Source organism: Vipera ursinii (assembly GCF_947247035.1).
Source record: "Vipera ursinii genome assembly, chromosome: 1".
Taxonomy (NCBI): Eukaryota; Metazoa; Chordata; class Lepidosauria; order Squamata; family Viperidae; genus Vipera; species Vipera ursinii.
This window is the reverse complement of record NC_139512.1, coordinates 99,457,446-99,485,288: the sequence shown is the minus strand read 5'-3', so window position 1 is coordinate 99,485,288 and position 27,843 is coordinate 99,457,446. Positions and strand designations below refer to the sequence as shown.

The window sequence follows — 27,843 nt, the reverse complement described above, 5'->3', positions numbered from 1 at the left end:
AGCTATGGTTTGAGCCCATGTAAAAGGAAAAGAAGGGTACTCTATAGGTACTCAAATGTAGTGGGGGGGAAGAGTAACTACCATGGAAATAAATAATACAGTTCTGAGGCTTCAATGTTCTTGATGCAATTGTGATTCCACAATTCAATAGTCTGCATGTGCCGAAAGTAGTTCTGCAAAGCTAATCAGAGAAAAAAAGAGAAATGCTTTGAGCTTTTGGCCTTGAAGTTGTGTGCTTGAGCATACTGCTTCCTCCATGGCATAAGAATGAAATTAGGTAACTGAGAAAAATAAGGGAGAAGATGGGAAAAACAATCTCTTCTGTTGGCAATTTATTTACTGTGCCCACTTAAGAACATCAGTGGATCAAAGCCATTCTGTTGCCATAATTAAATCCAATGTTTTCAGTGTTACTTCGGTTGCTTGACCCAGGCAGACTGACAAGTGCTTTTAAAGCTGAAAAGGGTACTGCTTTAAATAGTCCTTCGTTCTCTTTGGTAGAGGCAGCTGGTTTGTTTTTCCAGTGCATTGATTAATTTGTAGTCGGCAGAGGTGCTGCAGGCTGGGGGGAACGTCCTTGTGGCTCAGTGGCTGGATGAGCTTCAGATATACTGCTGGTGCTCTCATCTCCTTGGATGGAGAAGACAAACACACAGGAAACAAGTAAAGAGCATCCCCTTTGCTCTCCGTAGTACAAGAAAGAACATAATGTTGGATCAGACTAACCACATCTGGAAAGACCAAAACCCAAGCTTTGAAGAAAGAATTGGTATCTAATCGGAACTTGCTATCAACATATTCAATGCGTATATTAGCAGGACCTCGAGTGGTCTTTACGGAGAGTGTGAACAGGTAGCTGGGATGAGTACTATCCCGTACCAGAAAAGTCCCCTTTGGCATCTTCTGGAGCAGCTGCTTGGCTTCACAGGCTGTCATAAAACCCCAATACCAGTCGGATTCTTGCAGAAATGAAAATGTTCTGGCAATGCACAGCAGATCCTTCTCTGGATCTTGTGTTTGAGGTGAGTTTCTTTCAAGTCTGGGCTTCAGCAAGGGAGGCTGCATGACCTGCTCTTGACACATTCACTGGAAATCCTTCAACCGATAGCCTTCAGAGCCTCTCCTCTGTTACCAAAGGATAGGATCTATTATCCACTGTCATAATCTGTGTAAGTTTATTTTATCAGAACTGATTACTGTACTTATTGGGCTGGCATTTTAGTTCAGGTAGTTTTACTATTTAAAGCAAAGTGCTATGACCTCGTGCAATACATACAATTTTTTTCCCCCTTCACTAGGTGTATGTTGTCAAGTTTCCAGTTCCTGATGTTACAGTACCCAATCAGAACTAAAGTGCTACAAGGAGCCCTGATTAAGAGAAACTCTTCACAATTAACTTTCCATTTTTTCCCCAGTTTTCCGTACTAATTTGGAAGGGATGGAAATTCAAGTACAAAATAAGGTAGAAGTGGAAGGCAAATCCCAGAACAGGAGAAGGTTTTATTTCTACACACACTTTTCACTTCCCAAATAGTTTTTTTTTTCAATATCCAAAAATTCCTTTATTTCTACATTAAACCTGATCTACCACCAATTTTCATTTGGACCATTTTCCCTGAGATTCAACTGTTTTTCTTCCCTCCATCCATCTTTTCTGATTTTTTTTCATTCTTTGGATTGTTAGGAAGTGTGTGTGTGTGTGTGTGTGTGTGTGTGTGTGTTTCATTCCTGCTGCATAATCATTCTGCATATCAGAAATGCTGTTTTGTTAATTAAAAAAAGTCAGAAATGCTGTTTTGTAAATAAAAAAATCCCACCCACCCCCAAAAGCAACACTTCAAATCCGCAGGTCATAAAGCAACAGCATGCAGTTACAATCTGATATTAGTTTAAATTTAACACTGTCTGCATTCCTGCTATTTAACAGCTTCCTTGGTAAGCCACAAGTCTAACTTACCAGACGTGGTAGATGCAATCAGCATTTTGGTTGATCTCGTCTTCTTTTACCAAAATTTTTGGTCAAATGCCAAAGTTGAATTATTCAAATTTGTTGATTGCATTTTTCCCATTTCCCGTAGGTTAGCCCAAAGGTTTAGTGGCAAGTGATGCATAAGTCTGGCTGAAATCCAAACAGAAGACTTCTCTGATGTTGTTTCCTTATCAGTCAAATAGGTCACTAAGTTAATGCATTTCAAGGCAGATCATTTGCGGTTCCTGCCTCATATCAAAACGATATAGACACATGCATACTAGAAGAGGGAGCCTCACCAAATTCAGTGGGAATTATTCCCAGAGAGTGTGGGCTCATTTACACTTGAAGTCTGTAATCCCATATCCATTTACCTTGCAGTAAGCTCCACTGAACTCCGGAACGTGCTTAAAATGTTGTACTCTACAGAGAAACTGAAGAGAGGTAAAATTTTTGTTACATTCATAACAGACACTCATTCAGTGAAGAGCAGTGGCCAGCGTGAGCTACATAACAGGAAATACTTCTTTATTCATATATCACATATGGATTTCATTTCCTTGTCACAAGCTGCAATGATCAACATCAACAAGGAGTTTTAAAAAAACTGTATTAAATAAATTCACCACAGAACAAGAACCCCAGTCATCTGCTAGCATTGTTGGCCAAATACTACCTTCAGTATTATATATGTTTATATTATATATTTGCCTTGAACTGCAAGATGGGTGATATAAATTTAATAAATACAGGTATGTCCTTGACTTGCAACAGTTCGTTTAGTGCCCATTCCAAATTACAATGGAAATGAAAAAAGTCATTTATGACTCTTTTTCACACTTACAATTGTTGCAACAACCCTTTGGTCACATGATCAGAAGTCAGACACTTGGCAACTGACTCATACTTATGACCGTGGCAGTGTCCTAGGGTCATGTGATCATCTTTTGCAACCTTCTGGCAAGCAAAGTCAATGGAGAAGCCCAGACTCACTTAACAGCCATGGTGTTAATTTAAAGACTGCAGTGCTTCACTTAACAACTGTGACAAGAAAGGCTGTAAAATGGGCCAAAATGTACTTTACAAATGTCTTGCTTAACAACAATAATTTTGGGTTCAGTTGAGGGCGTAAGTCGAGAATGACCTGTAATATTGTATTGATTTATTAAGCAAATGGGATAGGGTCCAGTCTTGTCTACTTTGGCCTTTACAATGCTTAAACAGAGAACACAAGATATTTTTTCTCAGCCTATTTTCGCCCATCTGACTGCTACCTCCTCAAGCATTCTCTGAGAAAAAAATGAAGGGAAAGGCTTTTGTAGACTTGAGTCAGAGATTGAGATGGCACTCAGCAAAAAAAGAGAGATAGTAGTTGGAGAAAAAGCAACATTGCCAATTTGACGTTTATAGTCTTCTATGTAAGTTCTGCTGCAAAGACAAGCTACATTTAAGGCACTCCCAGATTATGACATTTTTCTACCACAAATCTTTTCAGTTGCAATACAAAGCCCAGATTATACTGGCTGGGGGTGTTCCAACCCCAGCAGAAACTGGGAGTATAAGGATGCCCTCAGCTAACCACCATTTTGTCCCCTTCTTATCTTCAAGGGGGGGGGAACCAAAAATCCTTGTTAACATTTTATGTTTCTATTCTTTAGACCCCTTTTCCTATGCAGCAGGCTGGTGAAGATCTACCAAGAACACTGAATTTGGGTTCCACAACAAGCCAGTGTTTTGTACTATAGCAGGAAACTGTGAGGTGGGCCAATTTGGGCTTTCACCCAGTAAGAGTCCAGATGGTCCTCCCTATTGGCAAGAAATACAACTCAGCTGTTTGGGGGGAAAGCTTTCACTGTTATTAGCACAGATAACCAAATGACATAAAAGAGGAAAATAACACATTTGCAAGGTCCTGGCAGTATTATCCATGAAATGTCTCATCCTAATTATTTGTCATATCAGAACCCCCAAGATTAAAAAATTATATCCATGTCCTATTTAAGTATTATCTCTTCTATACCCTGAAAAAACTGTGAACACCATAAAGGTGAGCCTAGTCATTAACTTGCTTTGCTAAATGAAAAAGATCTTCCTAGTATTTCTGTTACTAACATTGAATCAAGGCAAGATGAAAATTCTGACCGTGGGAATTTGGAACATTAAAAAAAGAGAGAGGAACATGGGAGAACAATCAGATATGATAATATTATCATGACGTTCTGCCATTCTTGCCTTCTTTTTTTCTACAAGGAGGGTGACCTTGGATATGGCTCATATTGAGCAGTAGAAAGAATGTTGCTTGATAAGGCTTGGCTGCTGTTTTAAATAAACTGAAATTACTAAAACAATTCATAAAAAGGGCAAATTATTTCAAAATGATTCCATTCAATCTTATTATCCCCTTTAGCCAGCAGATACAACAATAAGAAAGAAAAGCGAAAAAGAAAATACACAAAAAGCAAATAAGCACATATAGTAATGTGTCTCATTTTCCATTAGGGATTCCCTGGAGAAGCTTGGTGCAAAATAACCAAACTTCAGCAAGGAGGAATTCACTGTAGAAGTTATCTAATTAATCAGGAATTACTGCTAAAGTTGGATTTCAGAATATTTTTGTAATTTACAGGTAGAAAAATACATAGAACTGAAAATTATGTACCAGACACAATAACTTTGGATTCTTCACATTTAAAATAAATACACTGTAATTTACAAAATTATATCTGTGTGGTACAACTTGTGCCCTTCAGCCCTAGTAGTAACCCCAAACAGTCTATAGTGTAATAATTAATGTAAGGTAAAGGTAAAGGTTCCCCCGCACATGCGTGCTAGTGCTCATCTCCGTTTCAAAGCCAAAGAGCCAGCACTTGTCCAAGGACGTCTCCGTGGTCATGTGGCTGGCATGACTAGATGCCAAAGGCGCACGGAACGCTGTTACCTTCCCACCGTAGTGGTCCCTATTTTTCTACTTGCATTTTTACGTGCTTTCGAACTGCTAGGTTGGCAGAAGCTGGGACGAGTAACAGGCACTCACTCTGTTACGTGGCACTCGGGATTTGACCCGCCAAACTGCCGATCTTCTGATTGACAAGCTCAGCATCCTAACCCACTGAGCCACCGCGTCCCTTAATAATTAATGTAACAGGCAAAAAAAATGTTAAATACAGAGGAGCAATTATATTAATTTAACAGTAATTAAATTAAAATTAGAGATTCAATTACAGTTTCACTTTGATTCTCCTTACTTTTTAAAATTTTTAATTTTGCCTTGTTTTTTGGTGTGCAGATTCTGGCATGCCACAAACAGGACAAGTGCTGCCCTCTGTTATAAAAGATGGAACAACCAGGATTCATGGAGAAAATGCTCAATAGATGACTAGATACGTAAAATCTAAAATACATGCAATAGAAGAGTACCTTAAAGTAGGTAACACTAAGAAAAGTAGTTTTGTACATTTAATATCTGATATTATTGAGGCTTTAAACATCCAAAGTCAATATAAAAGTATGCTGTGCAATCATGATAAACCCATCTCAAAATTACTTAGTCTCTTGAGGCATATGCAGGCAAGATGTTTTGCCTATAATACCTTTCATATCATTATGGAATATGAAAGAAATTTTGTAGGCATATAGATTTCTTAACTTACTAAATCATGATAACACACACAGCTTAGTGAAATGAGAAGAAAAATTAACTTCTGAATCTATGTCTTATTCAACCGTATACCCAGAACGATTGCTATGCTGGCATCACATTTCAAATATTTGAAATCTTCACTGAAGAACCCTGAAATATCAGGATTTTTTCCAGAACACATGAAAATCAAGTAAAGTTTACTCAAGCTAGTTGATTTTAGCAGATTTACTCTTTAAGAAAGCAAATATAAAAGTAGTTTTAAAGGTCTTGTGTACACTTACCAAAGAAGGAATTCCACTGAATGTAGTGGGACTTAATTATGCAGATAGTTAGTTCTGTGGAATGCATAGCATGTCAGTTAGTCCAAAGCTAGAAAACACCAAATCTAAAAATGGATGGAGTTAATATAAATAGCACTTAGATTTATATACCACCCTATAGTGCTTTACAGCCCTCTCTGGGCAGTTTACAGAGTCAGCATATTGTCCCAACAATCTGGACCTCCATTTTACTGACCTTAGAAAGATGGAAAGCTGAGTCAACTTTAATCCAGTCAGGATCAAACTCCTAGCTGTGGGCAGAGTTAGCCTGCAATACTGCATTCCAACCACTGCGCCATCATATCACCCACTTTCTCTCTCCTCTTTCCTTTCTGTTCTTTCCATTTTCCTACTGTTCTAGCTTCCCTCTTTGAAACCTAGGAAGAGGCTGCTTTTCCAGAACTTCACAACTCAAATGAAAAACGAATACCAAAACAGATTTTGCCGATATCACAACATGTACAAAGAATCATTCAGTTTTAAATATTGTGTAGTTTGGACAATATACCAAGATTAACATATTTGTTCATGCCCATGTAGCAGAAAAGTACATACCGGTATTATAACTGGTTGTCAATTTTTGCAGCCTACAAGAGAATTCCATGTCTGTTGCTGGACATTCAATATCCTCTGGTTATTAAATAATGCCAAAGCATTGTAATCAGATAAATCTCCAGAATTAGGCTTCCCCGAAGAATCAGCTTCTATTCTTTTGGCTCTCAACAAGATATTTGCGCATTGCTTCTTATATTTTAACCTCCAATTAAGAGAAAAATTGCAACTTCCACATAGCCCTAAGTGATTTACAGTGTCAGCATATTGCCCCCAACAATATGGGTCCTTTTACAGACCTCAGAAGGATGGAAGGTTGAGTCAACCTTGAGCCGTGTCTGAGATGATATAGGTCCTCCTGCTTGAGCAGGGGGCTGGACTAGAAGACCTCCAAGGTCCCTTCAAGCTCTATTCTATTCTAAGAATTGAACTCTGGCAGTGAGCAGTGAGTTAGTGTGCAATACTGCATTCTAACCACTGTGCCACCATGGCTCCTTATTGTGATAGATTCTCAACAAATGGTCGTAGTGTGGAGTGTTTCCACTCAGTGATCCAACCATGAGCTCCACCAAGATACTCCACTATTCCTCTTTTTAAACTCTGTTCGCTTAACTTTTCCCCACTTGCCATTCATCATTCCTTACTTGTTTTATCATTCCTACTGGTTCTCAGGTACTTCCATTCAGAGTCTGATCTTTGCTCTCTCTAGTCTTTGCTTTTTCACAATGAGCTACAAGGGGAATTGCAACAGAATGATGGCACATTAGGGATTTAATATCTTCAGGTATACACCCACTCAAATCACTATGTTCAGGCCTTACAACAGACATGACATAATCTATTGAGGACAATGTTATCTCCACCCCCTTTCCCATCCTTCACATTACACAACTCCTGCATCTGACATTTTTAACAGGAAATGTCTTAGTATCTTCTTAATATTAAGTATGCATGTTATTGTTTTAAGTACAGAACCTCAGGATTGTAAAAATAATTCAGTATACCTGCAACTCTGGACAAAAGCTTAACTTACATCATAATAAATACAGTTAATGACTGGACATAGGTCCTATTGATTTCTCCTAGGAATAATCAATTTCACACTCTGAATTAATCAGATAACCAGAACATCTACTGATTGCTTATTATAGTAATCAATGAGAGCAAAAAAGTAACTTTTTTAAAAAAGAGTTTTAACACAGGATGATAGTAAGTTCTGCTGGTTTCAATGCAGTCTACTCATTGAGTCATTAATAGAAGAACATAACCTAAGAAATCATTGCAGGAAGTAGTTAATTAAGGATGAGAACCATATGATCAGGGGGAAAAACAGGGCCACCCTGGAAATGCAGACAATTGCATTCCCAGCATTTCCTAACTTCCCAGTGGCAAATTCTTTTATGATGTCCCACTATAGCATTATTCTTCCCACATTTGCAAAGAGATCGCTAGGTACTCTCCTACTTAACAAAAGGATGGAAGATGTAATGGAAAAACAGTGGCAAAGAGGCAAGAAAACTAGATAAATGCATAGGAGATTATTCTAATAACAAGTTTCCCTGGTAATTTCTGTGGAACATGAAGTTCTTTTTTTCTTTTCAACAAAGAGTAATATTGTTCCCTTCTATATCAGGACTTGTTTTATTTTGTTGTATCCTAATTTCATGTTTCTTCATTGTTGCTTTCTTCCCAACTCCTTCTGTTTTTGGAGGTCAGCCCTACTGGGGAAAACTTCCTGGCAAATCCACCTGACTTCAGGCAAGGACTGGTGTAAGTCACTTACAGCCAATTTACCGTATGCAGCTTCAGACTAAAACTTACACCAGTCCTTGCCTGAAGACAGGTGCAGATTTGCCAGGAAGTTTTCCCCATTGGGTTAAAAAAGCACAATGCCAACATAATTAAACCCTTATAGAGTTGTAATGTTTTCTTCAGTCAAAGCTGATTTGAAACCGCACTTATTACTGAGCATAGGGAGGATTATTTCTGAGTAGGTATACCTGAGACTGGGTGCAGCTCTTGAGATACAGCATTAGAGTCTAAGTGAGAGATTTTGCTCCTTTCAGCCAGAACTGAGAACAGAAGCAGCTTCTTCCACAAGTGCTATCGTTTTACAATTGAGTTTCCCAGCACCAGGACAGCTAAAAGGTCTTTCACACTCCTTCTGTTCCCCAAATTATAGGCCTTTCTAACCTCTGAGAAACAAGAACAAAAGAGCTGCAGAGGCGTATGGTTGGAAACAAAAAACTAGCTGTGGTTAGACTAAAGATTCCTACACCATGGGTGTCCAAACCTTTGGCTTGCCTGGGACGCATTGAGTGAAGAAGCACTGTCTTGGGCCACACATAAAATACATAATATAGTTAGTGTATATAAATCACATAATGTTATATTTATAATCTTGTGGGGTTGCATTACTAGCTGTCCAGTGCCGCATGCTGCAACAGGTTGGATATGCCTGTCCTAGATAATAATAATAATAATAATAATAATAATAATAATAATAATAATAATAATAATAATATAAAGTTGGAAGGGACCTTGGGATTATGTCCCAGTTGCAGTATTTTGATTTGATCAGCATCCACCAACAGCTGTCTGGCTTCATCTTCCAATCTTGTTTATGTTGTGGGGGGGTGGGTGGGAAATGAAGGATTTTATGAATAAAACTGATGCTTTAAACTTTGCAAAGTTAAAATACTATTTTTACACTTTAAGGAATGATACGTATTCTGTAGAAGTGAATTCACGATCTACTGTAATGGAATAGCAGTTCCCTGTGAATGGCAGTTCCCTGTGAATGGCAATGCTTGCTAGACAAAACAAGATGGCAGCCACCCCTAAGAAAAGAGATGAGTCATCTCAATCATGTGTTTTTTTTTAGTCTGCATTCACACCCTAACCCTAACCTAACCCTACTCTTTCATCTTCAAATGCAATACTGTATTAGCTAATATACATCATGGCTTTCACACACTGGGGGTCGGGGTGGGATACAATTTCATTCTCAAAGCTAAGGTCTTAGCAAGGACACAAGCAGGTTTATGGAACATAATCACTGTCTGTTCTAGCCAAACTGGTTCAGTTGATTCTTCTCTCTGTCCTCATTCCACCCTTCAGCACAATTTTATTTATATCGAAGTTCATATTCATGCTTTTAGGTAGCCGAGAAAGTGGCAAGATATTCAGCCATTCCTCCCAAGGCCTGAGCTAGACTCTTGGAACAAAAATACCATAGACCTTGGCAAGACATTTACTAACAACCCAGTGTGTGTTTACAAGCTGAATGACTGAAGTTAAGAACAGAACACAAATATTTGCATTCAGTTCCCTAGACTTTTCCATCATTACCCTGCCAGCCCACATGGAACCACCAAGTAAAGAAAGGGACACAAGGGATAATTCTACTTTCTTTGGATCCATAAAGGACTTTTTGATTTTGTCCCTAAAATCCTAGGAATTATAACTGTAGTAAGAGTAATTGTAGTTCTCTATTTCACTAAGGCAGAGGTCCCCAATCTTTTGGGCACCAGGGACCGGTTCTGTGGAGAGAGGTTTTTCCGCGGACCGAAACAAGTAAGGAGGGTGTGTGATTTTGTGTGCTGCCTGCATCCCGCGGGTGGGGCTTTGCTTGTTTGTGCTGAACGGTTGCTGGCATGCCACGGCCCGGTACCGGTCCACAGACCGGGGGTTGGGGACCCCTACCCTAAGGCTAGGGAGCTTTTCATAACAAAAAAGTTATTCTATAATACTTTAAAAATGAATGGTCGGACAGCTCAACAAGGATTTCCTCCCACGCTGAACTGGAACTTCCTATTCATTACAGTATTTTGGGTATGAAACTCAACGAAAGAATCTAACATGATGCTAAAACATGATTACTCAAATGTAGAATTATTTTTATTTTTTGTTTTTAATAGCAGACATAAAAGACTTCAGACGTTAGGTGGACATCAGAGTCCCAGTAATGAGTCACCAGGGTGGGAAAGCAAAAATCATCAGTGAATGGAGAAGAGTTTCCAGGAATAACAGTTGAGAAAATGTTGTAGATCAGCCTTATAGATTTTGGCATATTATGGACTCTTTACTTGAGATCCATTGATGCTATTGTCAGCCTATCTACATGCTTCCATCCAAAGCACACTACCCATTGTCAACTATAGCGAGCTCCATGCTGCACTTCATTTGTTCTGATCCATGCTCAACAGATTCAACCTGGCATTCAAGAGACTGAACTACCCACCCAGGAAGATCGACAGAGAAATCAACAGAGCCAGATTGACTTTTTTATAAGTCTTCCCTAGAAATCAAACAACTAAAAAAGAACATTATCAATTACCTACAGCACACAGCTTAATCCATTAAACCACATTATTAATAAGTTACAATTACAGTATTAATATCTTACAGCCCAGACTGGACAATGACACAGTGTATCTTCTCAGGTACTGAGTGGTATGCTCATACCTAAATACAATCACCAATTCTTAAGATTTTCACAAAGAACAAGAAACAATAGTTCAGTGATACTAAAATGGGAATCAGATCTTGCAACAAACCCAGATACCTACTTTGCCTCCATATCTACACTAGCAGCACAATGACAGGCTCCAACAACACACACACACACACACACACATAATTAGAGATGCCCTCATATGGTCTTTCTCTAATGTGAGATACACCATCATGAAACATCTGTAAGAAAACAACCAAGTTCAGAGAGCACCAAGAACCCCACAAGCCATCATCTGCCAGCAATGTTCCTCTGGATACTGCAAAGGACAAATGGGACAAACTTTGTACAAAAGAATTAACAGGCACAAGTTCCACATCTGGATTCAAAACAAGGACAAAATAATACCAGAGCATACCAACCATTGAGGACACTATTGGTTAGAGAAGTAACCATGGGGGGGGGGACTTTAATAGCATCAATTGAACTCAGAAACATCAACATTTTTCAGGCTTTCTCAAAATCTCAACAAACACTTCTGTGATCATTGTAATTGTTCATGGATAACACACTTGTAATCTGTCTCACAAGTGGGAAAGACTGAACTGTCAAAGGGGTCCCTCTGTAAATAAGGACTATACCCCAGGAAGGAAAAGGATAGCCTTTACTATGAAATCATCATCATCACTATCTCTATAATGTCATGGGACCTACTGTTCTCCCATAATTAAAGTCCGGAATATACAGCCAGAACATATCACAGGAATTGTCCATCTCTTTATTATCCAGAATGTAATAGTTTGGGGATAAAAGCAGCAAAAACAATACCACTTATCCAAGTGCTTCTGCTTCACATGCTCTTTTGAACCTCACAGTCTTAACACAGAGGGTTTTTTTGTTTTTTGTAACCAACAGGCTATTGGATAAACTGGAGCTAAGTCTTAAAATAGCTTACATTTCTGAGCTACATTTCAACCATTCCAATCCTGCAGATCCCACTCAGCTGTATTTTAATGGTAACATTTGTTTCACCAGTAATTAAATGAGAAAGTCCAACCTCCTTGGTGACTTTTCCCAGAAGGCTATTAATGTTTACAGAACACAAATTAAAAACAATACAGTGTATAAAATCATCCAGTTCCAGGCTTTTGGCCTAGCTCCTCAGCACAGAATGACTTGCCAAGGTGTATTACCATCAATGCATTACACAATGGCAATGAGTAATAAAGGGTTATATACTTCCTTTAAAAGATACATTTGCAAAGCTATTGCTTTTAAAAGAAAAACAATACCAATTTTCCATTAATGCTATGGAAACAGTCTGTGTCCAAGCCCTGGGAGATGGTCCCATAGAGAATAAAAAATAAAGCCAAAGTCTGACACTTTGGTTACCACGTACTTAATTTATGGCAGACTTGCCATATGGCTTGGAGCATCAGCTTCAATGTCAGTGAAGTGTCTAAAGACCTCTGTTGTTGAGTTTGTCCAGTCCAAGTCTGGTACCCATCTACTGAATCCATACCTAGGTGGCTTAGCTGACTGTAGTGGGATTCCATGCATTTCTATTTAAATTTATATTAATTACTACAAAAAGACAGCTACACAAATACATTAGCATATACAAATCTGTCCCCTTTGTTTTGTGGGTGTCAGTGCTGATCCACTTATTTTGCAGTATAGTACATACATAGCCATGCTACAGGTAATTCGTGGATGGTAATCCATCTCTACTTCAGATATTATGAATTGTAACTTAAATCTCCCGCCATCTGGTGTTCAGCACAGCAGTCAAAACATCTGGAGGACATGAGGATGGCTGTCATGGTGACAGAGGATAATGCCTCTCCCATTCACTAGGCCAGGGGTAGGCAACCTTGACTCTTTTATGACTCGTGAACTTCAACTCCCAGAATTCCTGAGCCAGCTGTGCTGGCTCAGGAATTCTGGGAGTTGAAGTCCACAAGTCATAAAAGAGCCAAGGTTGCTTACCCCTGCGCTAGGCTTTCTATATTGGCTATGAAAGACCCCCCTCAGGTCCCTCAGAGCTCCCAATTCTCACAAATCAGCCTTTTTCTATTGAGAAGATTGTTGTCAAAATACCTGAATGAATGGTAAGATGATACAGGAGACCCTAGAAGACACTGAAGCCGATTTCAGATGGTAGTCTGCATAATTTTTTTTAAAACTGATTCAATGTGTTATGGCAAAAAACTAAATGTATAACCTTCAAGAAAGGGCATCGCCACCCACCGTGGGGATGGGTGAAGCAAGGCAGGTAAATAAGAAAGTTCCTGATAATCCAGAAAGGCTTTGAATTCTACCAGGCATGCAACTGGGATTAGCTTTCCTATCTAAACCTGGTCTCATAATGTTCACAGACTAAATCAGTTCCGATAACATGATGCCAAAGAATCAGAATAATTTTATGCTTGCTGACTCTTTGGCAAGCACCTCTTTGATCTAATCTACCCTGAAAAATAGGGAATTTGAACAGACAGCAGGAAATTAAAATTTGCAAATATGCATGGTATCTTCTAATGTCCACCAAAGTTAGATCTCTCTCTTATAAAAATGTATTGTCCTATTGCATGATTCATGAATATTGTTCCTCTAATCGCAAAAAAATTATATATACCAGCAGTGCCAGATTATATATATTTCAGCAAATTTAAAGTGAATAGTGAGTCTCCAATCTGATCAAGAGTTCTACGCTAACTTTCTAGTAAAAATTAGCTGTTCTATCTCAGTCCCCCAAAGTGCCATTTGCCACACATATCTTGATTCAGCAAATAGAAATGAATTTTAGTCCAAAATGTCTCCAAATATCCAGAAATGAACAAAAGGCAAAAAAATCCCCTTTTTATAACTGGGTACCTTCCAGAAATGTTTGACTACAACACCCATCATTCATGTTTAATACAACCAGGCTAAATTTTGATGTAATTGTAGTCCTTCACATCTAATGTTTTGCCCTGGCATTAGTCCTTTCATCTTATATCATTTTTAATAAAAATAAATAAATAAAATTTTAACTTTTCAGCTAGCCATGATTCCTTTTGCACATTTTTACCATCTGTTCATTCCAGCAAACATGCTTTTTAAAACAAGGTCCTGGATTTTTTCCTCCATCTGTATTTGTTAGCAATCCACATGTTCCATTCTGGTTTTTAACTGCTTTGCAATACAGAATTCAGATTAGAACCAGCAATTCTTTTTCTAAATGCCTTACAGAAAAATGAAGCCTTGTTTAATAGTACAAACATGGAGTGTTATTTAATACTGAAGACTTCCAAGGAGGAGCTGAAGAACCGATTCTTCTTTCCATTCTGTGAATCACACCACTAGTTTCCTCATCCTTGAATCCAAGAGATTCCAAGACTAGACAGCCATTTGTCTGAAATGGTATAGGGTTTCCTGTGTGAGCAAGGGGTTGGACTAGATGACCTCCAAGGTCCCTTCCAGCTTTGTTGTTGTTGTTGTTGCTCTACAGGGGTAGGACAAGCACCACTATTGGGTTACTGCAATCATCTCCAAGCTGGTCCTTTCCTAACCTGTCAATTCTAAGGATTGTAAACTAACATATCTGGAGAAAGTTAAGTAATTTTGGGAACCTGAAGGAAAAATACACCAAAATTTGGATGCTTCCATCCCACCTTGTGTGAAGACAATCTGGTATCATCCTTCAAAGCCAATGACACTACATCTACCAAGAGGAACCTGGAAATGGGCTGAGGAGAGAGTTTCCACCAATAGAGAATAGACTGCCCTAAAGCTCTGCAGAACTGCAGTTTCAGTTCAATAATAAAGAAATTCGAGTCCTGGACTCTGCTAACCTCCTGAGAATGGGCAGGGCGAGAGTTTATTCCAACTTCTACAAAGTCTATGTGTACTTTATCTAATGACATGGATCCTAATGAACAGTCACTACAGCATTAGTCTGCTACTCACTAAAGGAAATCAAAATGGGAATCCATTATGAAATAACTGATTGATGTCATCTACACGCATTCTATTTCCAAATATTGCTATTCTTGTTCAGATGTGCTTCAATGATACTAAGTATCCAAAAGACTTCTCAGTAATATGGAGGTCTGAAAACAGAATTTATCCATTACAATTTGTGCTTTTTTATTAGGTTACTCCTTAGAGCACATAAGGCAAGTACTTGGATACTATCCATATTCCAACCATGACATCTAATTTCCCCTCACGATCACTAAGTGCATTCTGCTTTTTCATTGCATTATGAATCCAGGAAGAGTTTTTATCTCTTCCTAGTTCCACCAGACCTTTCTCCACCAGACCATATTATAGACCATAGACATGTGGTGTAATCCTTTCAGAAGAAAGGTTAAATTAGTGTAATCATATTAGGCTCTCCAGCAACCTCAGCCAAAGTCTGGTGTGTGAAGAAAAACAAAAAAAACAAAAAAACAGTAGGAGGATGATAACAATGACCTCCACCGACACTACTCTTATCAAAGTTGAAGGAAGTGGGGTGTTTAGCCTGGAGAAGAAAAGGTGGGGTAGGGGGCAGGAAGCCTGGAAATATTCTTCCTATATCTGAAGGAATATAATAATAGTTCAATTTGGGAGAGCTCTTCCAGAGGAAGAGGTGGTGGGTGGGTGGTCTCAAGGTCTTTGCTAGAGATCTTTGAAGACTACTCTACAGCCAAAGACTAGAGAGCCATTGGAGATACTCCCGCTCTGGGTACAAACGGCATACGAGTGAACTTGGGCAACCGGGTTAATTCACGAAGTCGCAACTCAGTTAACACGGGAGACGCGATGGGGGGGGGGGAAAAAAAACTGCCTACGATTCCGCAGGCATAGGACGCGCCTAGGCCAGGGGTCGGCAACCTCGGCTCTTTTATGACTCGTGGACTTCAACTCCCAGAATTCCTGAGCCAGCATAGCTGGCTCAGGAATTCTGGGAGTTGTAGTCCACGAGTCATAAAAGAGCCGAGGTTGCCGACCCCTGGCCTAGGCAGAGCTACGAGGTCGAAGCGCCACCTACCCACCGAGACGGGACGCCGCAAGTCCAAGGCAGGGAAGGGGGAGAGAAAGAGAAGAGCGGCGCAGTCCCTTGCCGTCGTATCTCAAAGCCGCGTTGAGATTTTTTTCCCCCCAAAGGAAAGCGACGAGCCGGAAACCGTTTCAGCAACTCCAAACCAGCCACCCAACTCCAAAAAGCGAGGCAACGTTCCCACGACGCCGCGAGCCACGAGTCCAAACCAGAGACGACTGGAACCTTTCCTCTCTCACACACACACACACGCTCCGCCGGCGATTTTCTCTTCACTCCTAAGAAACCCATTGTTGTCCTTGCCCGGCTCCCAGCCAGGCGGCCTCCTCATCTTCCCGTCCCACCCTTCTCCTCACTTTTTGCCCCTCTCTGTCACTCACTCACACGTACACACACACACGCGCGCGCGCGCAAAGACACCCTCCTTACCTAGGCGGTTCCCGCCCCGCGGCTGAGAGAAGGCAAGACGCGGGTTTCCAGCTGCGGCAGCAACTCTCGCTGGACGCCTCCCTCCTCACCGCTTCCCCCTGGCCAGAGGCAGATTTCCCCCCCGGTCTCTCCGTCTCTCGCTCGCTTTTGGTGGAGAAGCTAGAGGGGGAGGGGAGCGAGGAGACCAGAGAACTATGCAAAGGCAGGAAACGGAGACGGCGGGGGCCCGTGCGGGAGATTAATGGGAATCAGCCACCGCCGTCCCGCTGGCTGCCAACAAAGAAACCTGCTCTCTGAGGCGAGTTGGCTTCTGCGGCCGCCGGACCGGACCAGCCCGCTGCAGCCGGCGCTGTGGAGTACGGCGCGAGCCAGGCTGCGCAGGGGGGAGGGAGCCATTGACATCTCCGGGCCGCCGCCACCCTCTCCCCCCTCCCCCTAATTCCCCCCCCCACCAAAAAAAGTGGGACGGACCGCTCGCTCCCCTTCTCCGCGTCTTGTTTCGAGCGCCTTTCCTTTGCGCGCGCCTCCTCCGGCAGGGTCACAACTGGTGCACAGAAGCGGCTTTCCATCCGCCTCGAAGGAAATCGGCATCCTTCTGGTTTTATAAAAAGCTGCAGAAGTAATGGGCAGCACCACCACCCCCCACACGCACGCACACACACACACAAACACACCCCGCTCCTAATTAATTCCCTGACGAGCAGCATCTGGTTCCGATAAGTTTTTTTTTTTCTTTTTTGTAAAAAAAAAGGCGCGGAGGTCTTCTTGTGAATGAAAACCAGAAGAGTTTGCGAGGGATTGGTCTGGGGGCAGTTATGAAGGATCCTTTTCGGCTCCAAAGTATTCTCCGTTTGAAGAGGGTGTTAACTTCCCACGATCCCGCATATAATACTTAGCGGTTTCTGTGGATTCTATTTTCTGAACACACACACACACACAGATCAACTTTTAACCATTATTTAACACCCGGATTACCTTGGTTTAGTAATGGACTGATGCAACGAACCGTCATAGTGAATTCACTCATAATTGGAAATAATAAGTGGTTTACATACCACAATGTCTGATCTGAGCCAAAGAACAAGGGGGAAAATAAAACCACCCATAACCATACTATGAAATGTCTTGGCCATGCTCTAAAATAGTCCAGACAAAGGGCACAATAATACAAAGCAAAAAATGGTTTTCTGTTTCTTTAGACCTAGGGCCTTAGTCAATTTTGTTTTAAAATGGGCAGGCATCCATCCTAGCATCCTCAGTCATGCTGATCATCAGCACAATACTGCTACATAAAGATATGTAGATGCCAGCTATATTACAGACACCTTCTTGGCTTTGATGGCCATTCATACTGAGATTAACTGATTTTATATAGCTATTTTAAGGCAATATTTATTAGGACCACTCAAAAACATTTTTAGCATGGATTCCCAGATCTCTTAAGCATGTCAGGAAGGAGACAAATGGAAAGTGATAAAAGCTTGACCACATGTCATGCAAGTCATAAATCAGGGTGGGGAATATCTGACTACAAAAGTTACTGAACTCTTCTCTTTATAATGGCTTGGATTCCTGGGAACAGCAGCTCAATAGTAACTACAGTACATACAGTTTCAACCACCATCGATACATTTGGACAATTAGTCTCTAGACCAGTGTTTCTCACCCTCAACAACTCCTTAAGATTGTGGGCTTCAATTCCCAGAATTTTGGAAATTGAAGTCCACACTCTTAAGAGTTCCTAAGGCTGAGCAACACAAGCTGTAGGAAACACCTGCAAATATTTACCTTAATCTCTCTGTCTGGTGCTTGATGGTTTTATTTCCTACTTTTATTTCCAGAAAAAAATAAGCCAGCAAAAAATGGCAGATTCCTCACTAGAGAAAATCTACAGTTACTGTAATCATTCTTTGATGAAATACACCAATCCCGTTGGTAGGTTAAAGACAAAAGATAAATTATACTGTTATTATACATTAACAAAGTTGGAGTTAATTTTAGATGTATGCCAAGTTTAGTTTTGTTTTTAAAAAAAGAAGGAAAAACTGCATTGGGCAGCTTTAGCCAGCACCTATGGAAAGAATCATCAGAAGAGAATACTGTAGTTTCCCAGGTAATTCTGGTAATAAACTATTCCTCTACCATAGAATCTCATAGATGAGTAGCTAACATAAAAATATCCTTCAAGTCAGATAAAAAGCAAAAGAAGCTGTGAAAAATTAGTCATATTTTATTGCAATTTCAGATTATCCTGGCAATCATTTTTAAAACTTGAAGCAAATTAATGTACTGACACATTAATTTTTTAAAAAAACCTTACTTCACATGATCAAAGTTTAATAGCAATTAAGTATATCCACCAACAATGGGACAAGAGAATAAATGAAAGAGATTAAATTTCACGGATATAGGTTTACATTGGACACCAATGGGGGGAAAAAACCTTACCTATAATAACTATTCAACAATGGCCTACGGCTGTCTAAGGAATTCTAGGAGCTGGAAGTCCAGACTTAAAGGTTGCTAAGGTTGAGAAATACTGGTTTAAGGTCTCTTCCAATCACTGCCAGTCATTCCAAGATCATGAGTAATAAAGCTTATCAAATTTTATACACCCCATCTTTAAAAGGGGATGGGCAATTCAGAAATGTGAAATATAAATAAATAAAATCCTGAGGCTGCCCTTGGATGCTGTTGGAAAAGAAGAAAATCATCTCACATTGCTTGAATTCATGCAACCCAATACAGACTGGATGCTTTCCACATAGTATTTATATTCACTTCAAAATATCCTGCCTGCCTTGGCTTCTGAAGCAACTGTATCTTTTTCATATTTAAAAGCCAACAATGATTAATGATATATCATTTATCTCATAATAGACTTGCTTTTATTTCTTAGCAAGAACAGCTGGAGCTCAGAAACATTTCCAACATTTATGACTTGGCTAGACAGGTGACAGCATGTAGCTGACTTGGACTGGTCTTAGAAGCCAAGCAGAGTTGGTCCCAGTTAGTACTTGCCTGGGAATCACCTGGGAATTCTAGGATTAAAAACTAGATTAGATTAGACGGGGGTGGGGGGGAGTGAAAGAAGAACAAATGGCATTTGTAATATTGTAATGAAAACTGAATATGTAAATTCAGCAGGAGTCAGGATCAGCTTAGTCATATTTACCTTTCATCCTAGCAGGTAATTGTATGACCTTGTTATGCTCCAAAGCTAAAAGGTAGGGCTCAAATTCATATTTACAGGAGAACTTACAAGGAAACATCAAAACCTATATACTGTTACGAGATTATCAAGAATGATTTAGGGCAGGGGTCTCCAACTCCTGATCTGTGGACCAATACCGAGCCGCAGCATGCCAGCAACCAGTCCGGACAAACAAGGAAAGCCCCATCCACAGGATGCAGGCAGCACACGGAAAACCTTTCTCCACAGCACTGGTCCCTGGTGCCCAAAAGGTTTGGGACCTCTGATTTAGGGGCTGCCATAAAATAGATGGGACCATATCATACATAGAGGGACACGGTGGCTCAGTGGGTTAGGATGCTGAGCTTGTCGATCAGAAGGTCGGCAGTTTGGCGAGTCAAATCCCGAATGCCGCATAACAGAGTGAGTGCCTGTTACTCATCCCAGCTTCTGCCAACCTAGCAGTTCGAAAGCACGTAAAAATGCAAGTAAAAAAATAGGGACCACTACGGTGGGAAGGTAACAGCATTCTGTGCGCCTTTGGCGTCTAGTCATGCCGGCCACATGACCACGGAGACGTCCTCAGACAAACGCTGGCTCTTCGGCTTTGAAACGGAGATGAGCACCGGCCCCTAGAGTTGGAAACGACTAGCACGCATGTGCGGGGGAACCTTTACCTTTTACATCATACAGATCTTTGTTTTTGTCTTTATTGTTTTTTAAACTGATATGCATACTACTGAAAAAAAATAAATATATCTCCAAGTGAACATATCTGGAAAGTACCAGGCTGGGCATGGTGGACCTGAAGGAACATATCAGATATAGAAACAAAACTTAAATGCAGTATATTTAAAAAAAATGAAAAGGCTAGGCTGCAAGACTAGGTTGTTGAAAAATAGAAGTCAGAAGTTTTTCAGAAATAAAATTCCAGTACTGCAAGGTGCTCAAGTATTTTCATTATAGGAAATATTACAGGTTTTGTATCTAATATCAGGTGCTCCAATTCAAATTCTATTTCAGCAACCATTTCAATATGGCCTTGCACTGAGAAAATTACCATCATGCTTGATCATATTTCTCTTCTCTCAAGCGAGACAGGAAATGGCTGTTTATTATAGGATAAATCTCTGGCAAACAGCTGCTTGCTGTTTAATGAAGCAATTCAGACATGATGATAATACAGTATAAACAGAAATTGGGACATATTCTATACTTTTGAAATATTAGGACGCTGAAATATTATGAGACCCCAGATGATCCAATTTTCATAGATTTAACCCAGGGGAAAACCCAGTAACAATAACAATACATGTTCCCCATTTCTGTTTCCATCAACCCACTGTAGGGTTGACTCCAATATAAAAGGGAAGTTTCAATCTGGTTCACTTGCAAAAAGGCTTCCTTTAGGCGGTGGCTCAGTGGGTTAGGACGCTGAGCTTGTTGATCAGGTCGGCAGTTTGGTGGGTCGAATCCCGAGTGCCGCGTAACAGAGTGAGCGCTTGTTACTCGTCCCAGCTTCTGCCAACCTAGCAGTTCGAAAGCACGTAAAAATGCAAGTAGAAAAATAGGGACCACTACGGTGGGAAGGTAACAGCGTTCCGTGCGCCTTTGGCGTCTATTCATGCCGGCCACATGACCACGTAAACGTCCTCGGACAAGCCCTGGCTCTTCGGCTTTGAAACAGAGATGAGCACTGGCCCCTAGAGTCGGAAATGACTAGCACGTGCAGGGGAACCTTTACCTTTACCTTTAGGCCAGGGCTCTTCAAACTCTGCCCTTTTATGACTTGCAGACTTCAACTACCAGAATTCCTTAGCCAGTGTGCCTGGCTGAGGAATTCTGGGAGTTAAAGTCCAGAAGTCATAAAAGGGCCAAGTTTGAAGAGCCCTGTTTAGGCTTTGACATGGATCAGTATCTGATGAGTTGCGGTGAAAGCACAAAACTACAGTTGAGAATGAACTACTAGATAACAGGAGCAACTGAGCAGCAGCCTGAAGGGGAAGGAAGAGTGAGGGGCAATATAACATGCAGATGTCAGAATTAAGTTTAAGTTTAAGTTTATTATATTTGTATACCGCCCTTCTCCCGAAGGACTCAGGGCGGTGAACAGGGCACATATAAAATACAAAGTACAAAAGTTAAAAGAGAATTAAATAGAAGCCCGAGCTAAAACAATAAATAATAGTATAAAAAACCCGCAATAAAAACCCCAACATATCCCCCATCAGGCCAGGCCGGCTTGTTCAAATAAATAGGTCTTCAGACCGCGTCGGAAGGAGCGAAGGTCGGGCGCCATCCGGAGCTCAACTGGCAACTGATTCGATAAGTCCGGGGCGCCCACAGAGAAGGCCCTCCCCCTGGGGGCCACCAGACGACATTCTCTGACCGGTGGCACCCTGAGGAGGCCCTCTCTGTGGGAACGCACAGGACGGAGGGAAGTTGACACTGGCAGCAGGTGATCCCCGAGGTACTCCGGACCCATGCTATGTAGGGCCTTGAAAACCATTATCAAAACCTTGAATCTCACTCGGAAGACAACTGGTAGCCAATGCAGCTCGCGGAGCAGAGGTGTAACATGGGAGTATCGGGAAACTCCCAAGTTGTTAATGCAGAAGTGATCTATGACCAATTCTACCTGGGAATCTTTATCAGAAAATACTATGTCCTGCAAAATGTAATCTGGACAATATTTCTTGCCCAATCTATCACTACTGTAAACCAACTATTGTGGTTTTAACTTTTATACAAATTGTATAAATTTGTGACAAGTGAAGCTACTTTGAAAATGAATTAAGATTAAATTATGCAATACACCACATTTACCAGAAGACCTTGAATTCATTCTTTATTCCTCTGCAGAATTCCAAACTATCCAGCCAAACCACAGAAGAGATATAAATATTGTATTGTTTCTTATATCTGAAATTTTCATCAGCCATTCTCTGGGCACAGTTTACAAACTATAGTTCACATGACATACTAAGCCCCAATTAAACAAGTTACATTATGTCTAAGTGTACCTACAGAAGGGCATGATTACAGCTGCAAGTCACTAAATTCCTTTTGTATTTGGTTCACACAGCACACTCAGGCATAACATGGCTTATTTGGTTAGCATCTGAATTCAGCTGCTATTTGTGAACCGTGATGTATAATTTAGGGTGAGGAGTTAAACAAACTATTCCCTTCAAATTAATCCTCTTCCACTGAATAAAATATAAAATTACTATGGTGGCTTGAGCAGGCTTAAAATCTTTTTTGCTTCACCTGTTACCTTTTTCCCCCCCATGATCCTGATGTTTGATGCATCCATTTGCTCTCCCCACTCTCTATGTCCTGAGAATCATCTAAAATGGGACCTTGTTCTTCCAGGTTTAGACTTTGTGATTAGAAACTCAACAACTGAAAATTCTGCATCATGTAGGGAGCCTATGCACCTAGAACAGAAGCAATGAATAATTGCTAAGTATATGTATCATGCTAAAACCACTGTGTGGTTTGCTTGTTTTAGCACGATCTGCTTACACCTAACCGTAGCTCAATTATGGAGATTCTCAAATCATTCAGCTCATGGTTGTCCCAAAGGTGCTTTTCCAAAAGGCAACTGGACTTTCTTGAAAATGTTTTGCTTCTCATCCAGGAAGTTTCTTCAGTTCAGTTCATAGCACAATTATGCCCTTTTAACATGATTTTTGTCTTTATCTCATCTCTGAGTGAGACTGCCTTAAATCATCCTTAGCTATACCAGTGTTAAAGCAGTATTTTCCCATAATCCAAGGCCAATCTCAAGAGATATAAATATGCTAGGCTTTGTGTCCTTTAAAGGAAGTTAAGTGACCTGCAGTGATTGGGGAAAGAGGCAACAAAGACAGGAGGGGAATTAGACATGAGGACAGAGTATTTTAATTCTGTGGTGGTGATAGGCCCTGGGTCTCATATGCAAAAGCAGACAATTTGACTAATTATGTGATTTGTTTAGATAAGCCTTCACTTACCTTTTCATTCTGTCGGATGTGCCAGTTGAAGATAGGATAAGTTGTTCTTCCTCTCCCCTTTTACTTAGTTAATACTCTATATGGTAGGTTTAGATGTGTTTTTAACTTGAGACATTTTCTTTGAAGCAGTATTTCTGTGCCTCCTGTGGCACTCTCTATGTAGAAGCCTGATTCTGCTTCTTAATTGCTAAGGGGTCTGATCACCTGTATCTGCTTTAAAGAGAATAATTGTTTTGGGTGGCAAAATAATGTCATGTCAATCCAACAAACAGCTTTGTATACTCAAATAACAGCTTTGAGAGCAGAGGCTGTAAGGATGTCTGTTAAACAAGCAATGGCAGACAAAGATGCCAACTTAAATGTTCATAATGTGGATTCTTGCATATGGATGCAAGTCTTTGCAAGGTGAGGCAGAAATGTTATTATCAGTCCAAAGATGCTGTTAGCTTGCTAAGTAAAACTATTTAAAGTTACCAGGCATAGATTACCGGGCATAGTAACAGAGTTACCAGGCATAGATAGTCCTCAACTTATGACTACAATTTGAACCCAAAATATCTGTTGCTAAGCAAAATAGTTGAGTTTTGTCCCATTTTATGACCTTTCTTGCTACAGTTGTTAAGTGAATCACCCACAGTTTTTTTAACTTAGTAACACAGTTGTTAAATGAATCTGGCTTCCCCATTGACTTTGCCTGTCAGAAGGTCACAAAAGCTGATCACGTGACCCTGGGACACTGCGATCGTCATAAATACATGCCCATTTTCAAGCGCCCAAATTTTCATCATTTGACCACAGGGATGCTGCAACAGTTAAATGTGAAAAATGTTCACTTTTTCAGTGCTGTTTTACCTTTGAATGGTCACTAAATGAATGGTTATAAGTTAAGGACTACCTATATAGCTTTGAATATTGTTCAATAGTTCCTGAATAATCTTCAGCTAAATATAATATTGTTCAAAAATATTCAAATATGCCATTATAGCAGTATATGCGTAAGCAAAGTTGAAGTTCCAATCCAGAGCTAAAAATAAATAAGTAGGCCATCCCTGGTTACCAAACATGGTGCGTTAACATTTTTTAAAAAAATTCTGACATGCATTAATACCCCTTGAGAGCAGGGATAGAAGTTACAGATGTGATTCAAGTTTAAACAACTTTCTAAATGATTAAAGTTTCCTTGCCTTATAGTTTGCTACTCTACTCTCAATATATTTACACACAGTAATTTTTCTAATGAACCAACATTGTTTTGAAATGCTTCTATGTTAAAACTACATTCACACATTGTACTGTCTTGTAAACATGCTTTACAAACCACAATTGGTTGATTATATGCATTATGCTAAACCAAATAAACCACATTATGACTTCAAACAATTAGTGAAAAAATTGTTAGTAAGGCAAAGGTTGAGGTGTTTATTGGCAATATGCAGAAAATTAAAACAAAGTGGCGATGAACCAAGAGTAAACTCTTTCTGGAGCTCAGTTTTGCCACGGATCGAGTTTGAAGAAGGAGCATAACACAGAAAAGAACCATATTTATTGCAAGGATCCTTTGGTGCCTATTTTACAAGACAGAAAAAATAAAGGGAAAGCAAAGATTATTATAGAAGAGCTACAAGGTGGGAAATCCTAGGGATCTGATTTGCTGGTCAGTTTGGGGAAGTGAGCAGCTCGGTCATTGATAGTGCACCTGAAGTAAGTTCTACAGTTAGGCATAATGGGCCTTTCAGGAGGACAGCAAAACTATAGTTGTTAAGGAGATGGAATGCTGAGGTCATCAACTGGAAAGAAGATGGAATGTTGGGGTTTCTCTAAGTTGCAGCTCCCTTGTTAGGGCTGCCCTCAAGCTATGCTGTGAGTTGGTGAGGAGGCTTTTTTCCTTTGGTTTAGCTGGGCATATAGGGGGACTTTGTCTCAGGTGAGGGGTGGTGGTGTCAATTTGGGATTAAGCAAAGAGATTAACTGGGTTTGACCCTGGTTGTATCTAAACAAATCTTTAAAATCCTTATAGTATAAACACCGGAACAGTTAACAAACGGATCTTCCATTCCCTTAAATGCTTTATGTTAGCATAGCCTTTCAGCTTCAAGTATAGCTCAATTCTTAGGTCCTAAAACCCAAAGGGAAGTCTACACTTGACACCTGGCTCATCTACAGAAAAGAAATATGTTCACTGTCTTGAGTTATTTATAAAAATAATAAAGGTGGGATGTAAATAAATTTTAAAAAAATTCTAAAAGATCCAGAATCAGTAAGGAAAAGAGCATAAGCGGAGGGCTACCACCACCTTTTCAGAATAGGGATGACAATGTCATATTCAAAAGTGATCCTGGCCAATTTTCTTTTTGCCAGAAATGTTGCTTAATTATTTTCAACTATTTCTTTCCTCTCTACCCAGATGCAAATACGTAATCTTTTGGCTTTTGGCCAAGAAAACCTCAACACAAAAGCTGAACAGATAGTAAAAGGGAGAATAACATATTTGCTTGAAACATCATCCTAAATCAAGAGTTTCCAACTTTGGCAACATTGTGAACTTCAACTCCCAGAATTCCTCAGCCAGCATGGTTGGCTGAGGAATTTTGGGAGTTGAAGTTCACAGGTCTTAAAGTTGCCAAGGTTGAACATGCCTGACCTAAGCTTTGGTTTGTTAGATTTGTATCCCACCTTTTTGTTCCAGGGAAATACATTAACCCTACCTATTCCATTTTTCCTCCAACACCACCCTGTGAGGTAGACTGGGCAGAGACAAGGAGTGACTTGCCCAAAGTCACACAGTGAACTTCTATGTAACTATGGGTGAATCAAAAGTCCCCAGTTCCAGTCCAACATCTTAACTCTTACACCACACTGGCTTTCTCATGCCTCTTATTTTACTAAATAAATAACAACTGGCTACGACACACTAGGCCAGACATGTCAAACACAAGGCCCGGGGGCCAGATCCGGCCCGCGAAGTGGTTTCACGCGGCCCGCGAAGCCATCCTGGAAACAGTGAGGGAACGGCCCCCACTGCCTTAGCCCTGGCCCAGAGACCCTCCTTCTGCCAGAGACCCTCAGATCTGTCCCACTCCTGCCCAGGCCCCCATAGGCACCCTTGATGCGAATGATGTAGAGCTGGCCACGCCCACACAGTAGGCCATACACACTCTAGCCACGCCCACCCAGTAGGCCACACCCACCCTGGCCATACCCACCCAGCCCCCTGAGGGCAACCGCAATGCTGATGCGGCCCTCAATGAAATAGAGTTTGACACCCCTGCACTAGGCTAAAAGCCAAGAACGATGATATGTGAACTGAGCCAGAGTCCACGGGGAAATGGATTTTAAATTAGCTCTCATCCCAAAGCCAACTTTTAAAAAAAAAACTGGAGAGGTTAATGCAAATAATATAACTTCATCAGGCTAAGCTCAAACGCATTTTGTTTCTGGCAGAACAAATTGTGTGAACCGAAGAATTGCAGTTTGTAGATGATGATTTGTTTGTGCAGACAGCCTTAGTAGAAAGGGTGATTTAACAGAAATTACAATAACTGAGCTCCCACATTGCTAAATCTACCAGCAAATTACTATACTGTGCTAAATGTCACCATTTGCCGATGACATTTTTAGAGCCACTTTACAGTACGGTAACCCCGTTAAAAAAAATAAATCCAGACGACCAAGTGGCAGGAAAAGATTTTTTTTGTATCTTTCTGCCACCTACTGGTCGAGCGGATTTTGCAGCCCGGCTCCCTCACATATTAAACCATTTAATAATTAAAGTGGGCAGCCAGCAATTCTGTTAAGCACCCATTTTACAATATACTTGCTTAGATGTGCTTAGTGTTGAGATTCGCGGTCCAATTTTAAAACGAATTCCCTCCGGGGCATTTGCTCTTTCGAAAGCACATCCAGATCTGCGGTAGCTAATTTTTGACCCTAACGTTATCTCAGGAACCGATAGGAAAAAGGCTTCTAATTATTGTCCTACTTTTCTTCGGGCTTCCTCGAATGAAACCCTAAGGCTTTTTCTGTTTGTTCCTGGAGGAACGTTTCTCCGCTCCCTCCCTGCCTTTCGGAGGATGGCAACCAAGCCGCAGGAACACGTACGTGCTCGCTACGAAGTGAACGAGCAAAGATGCATGACTTCCGCCTAAATATGCACAGAATAGCAGAAGGTGCACTGTAAATGCGAGGATCTCGTATTAGTCTCTAACCAGAGAATTGCAAAGTGCACCCGCGTTGTCCGGCTGGGCCATTACTTCGCTCGGC

The 27,843-nt window shown here is 40.6% G+C and overlaps 1 protein-coding gene and 1 pseudogene across 5 annotated transcripts in view; both read right to left on the bottom strand.

The window, feature by feature from the left end:
• DENND2B (DENN domain containing 2B) overlaps positions 1-16,499 on the bottom strand; it is a 161,162-nt gene extending 144,663 nt beyond the window's left edge. Inside the window, exon 1 of one of the 4 annotated variants that reach the window (XM_083374321.1) lies at positions 16,393-16,499. The gene's annotated coding sequence lies outside the window, so the exon portion shown is untranslated. Of the gene's footprint in view, positions 1-10,457; positions 10,609-15,958; positions 16,148-16,392 lie in introns of those variants that run through there. The other 3 variants (XM_083374322.1, XM_083374320.1, XM_083374324.1) reach the window with 3 other exon arrangements.
• On the bottom strand, positions 451-1,162 carry LOC310637961 (cytokine-inducible SH2-containing protein-like; annotated as a pseudogene). Its single transcript has one exon. The product of its transcript is annotated as a cytokine-inducible SH2-containing protein-like (transcript).
• Positions 16,500-27,843: the final 11,344 nt, after the last annotated feature.